This window comes from Nomia melanderi, unplaced genomic scaffold, assembly GCF_051020985.1.
Source record: "Nomia melanderi isolate GNS246 unplaced genomic scaffold, iyNomMela1 scaffold0655, whole genome shotgun sequence".
Classification (NCBI taxonomy): Eukaryota; Metazoa; Arthropoda; class Insecta; order Hymenoptera; family Halictidae; genus Nomia; species Nomia melanderi.
The window spans coordinates 22,501-25,078 of record NW_027475769.1 but is presented as its reverse complement, the minus strand read 5'-3'; positions in this window follow the sequence as shown (position 1 = coordinate 25,078).

Here is a 2,578-nt window from a genome sequence, read left to right as displayed (position 1 = left end):
AATTATTTCAATGTTTAATCCATGCGTAAACATGAAGTTTATTAACGTTTTTAACATTAAAAAAATTACAAAAATTTATTTTTCGGAAAAAATGGAAAAAACCGATTCGTCGGAGCGAGGTGTCCTGCCCGTGCGGTAATTCCAGCAGGCGAATCGGACTTCCGAAATTTTTCTAAGTCCCACGGTCGACACCAACTTTTTTAATAAGCGTTTTAAAATTATTTCAATGTTTAATCCATGCGTAAACATGATGTTTATTACGTTTTCAACGTTAAAAAAAATTACAAAAATTTATTTTTCAAAAAAAATGGAAAAAACCGATTCGTCGGAGCGAGTGTCCTGCCCGTGCGGTAATTCCAGCAGGCGAATCGGACTTCCCGAAATTTTTCTAAGTCCCACGGTCGACACCAACTTTTTTAATAAGTGTTTTAAAATTATTTCAATGTTTAATCCATGCGTAAACATGACGTTTATTAACGTTTTTGACATTAAAAAAAATTACAAAAATTTATTTTTCAAAAAAAATGGAAAAAACCGATTCGTCGGAGCGAGGTGTCCAGCCCGTGCGGTAATGCCAGCAGGCGATCCGGGGTACTCGAAATTTTTCTAAGTCCCGACGGTCAAGAGTAAACTTTTTCATCGCATATTTCAAAATTTTTCAATGTTTAATCTACGCATAAAAACGCAGTTTATCGCAGTTTTTAACGTTGAGAAAATTGACAAAAATTTTTTTTTCACTGAAAATGGAAAAAATGTATCGGTCGATGCGGGCTATCCAGGCCGTGCGGTAATTCCAGCAGGCGATCCGGGGTACTCGAAATTTTTCTAAGTCCCGACGGTCAAGAGTAAACTTTTTCATCACATATTTCAAAATTTTTTAATGTTTAATCCACGCATAAAAACGCAGTTTATTAACGTTTTTAACGTTGAGAAAATTGACAAAAATTTTTTTTTCACTGAAAATGGAAAAAATGTATCGGTCGATGCGGGCTATCCAGGCCGTGCGGTAATTCCAGCAGGCGATCCGGGGTACTCGAAATTTTCTAAGTCCCGACGGTCAAGAGTAAACTTTTTCATCACATATTTCAAAATTTTTTTAATGTTTAATCCACGCATAAAAACGCAGTTTATTAACGTTTTTAACGTTGAGAAAATTGACCAAAAATTTTTTTTTCACTGAAAATGGAAAAAATGTATCGGTCGATGCGGGCTATCCAGGCCGTGCGGTAATTCCAGCAGGCGATCCGGGGTACTCGAAATTTTTCTAAGTCCCGACGGTCAAGAGTAAACTTTTTCATCACATATTTCAAAATTTTTTAATGTTTAATCCACGCATAAAAACGCAGTTTATTAACGTTTTTAACGTTGAGAAAATTGACAAAAATTTTTTTTTCACTGAAAATGGAAAAAATGTATCGGTCGATGCGGGCTGTCCAGGCCGTGCGGTAATTCCAGCAGGCGATCCGAGGTACTCGAAATTTTTCTAAGTCCGAACGGTCAAGAGTAAACTTTTTCATCACATATTTCAAAATTTTTTTAATGTTTAATCCACGCATAAAAACGCAGTTTATTAACGTTTTTAACGTTGAGAAAATTGACAAAAATTTTTTTTTCACTGAAAATGGAAAAAATGTATCGGTCGATGCGAGCTGTCCAGGCCGTGCGGTAATTCCAGCCGGCGCGGCGATCCGAGGTACTCGAAATTTTTCTAAGTCCGAACGGTCAAGAGTAAACTTTTTCATCACATATTTCAAAATTTTTTCAATGTTTAATCCACTCATAAAAACGCAGTTTATTAACGTTTTTAACGTTGAGAAAATTGACAAAAATTTTTTTTCACTGAAAATGGAAAAAATGTATCGGTCGATGCGGGCTGTCCAGGCCGTGCGGTAATTCCAGCAGGCGATCCGGGGTACTCGAAATTTTTCTAAGTCCGAACGGTCAAGAATAAACTTTTTTATTACATGTTTTAAAAATTTTTCAATGCTTAATCCGTGCATAAGAGTGCAGTTTATTAACGTTTTAAGGTTGAAAAAATTGACAAAAATTTTTTTTTCTCTGAAAATGAAAAAATGTATCGGTCGAAGCGGGCTGTCCAGGCCGCGCGGTAATGCCAGCAGGTCGAACGGGGCGACCCGAAATTTTTCTAAGTCCCTGCGGTCAAGAATAACTTTTTTATTATGCGTTTTAAAATTTTTTCGGCGCTTAATCCATGGATAAAAAGGCAGCCCGAACACGTTTTTAACGTTGAAAAAATTGACCAAAATTTTTTTTTCACAAAAACTGCGAAAAACAGATCGACCGAATCTACTTTTCTCCGTCTCGCGGTAAGTCCAACCGGCCAAACCGGCTGACTCGAAATTTTTCCAAGTCCCAACGGTCAGGAATAAAATTTTTCAAAATTCGGTTTAAAAATTTTCCAACGCTTAAGTCGTGTACGAATAACGATGAAAAAATGTACAAAAATTTTTTTTATCTCGTTATTTTTCAAAGTTCCAGCGGCGTATTGCTTTTCAACTGAGCGAAAAAAAACGGAGAAACGAACGAAAGAGGAGAAAAATTTTTTCCTCTCTGTCGT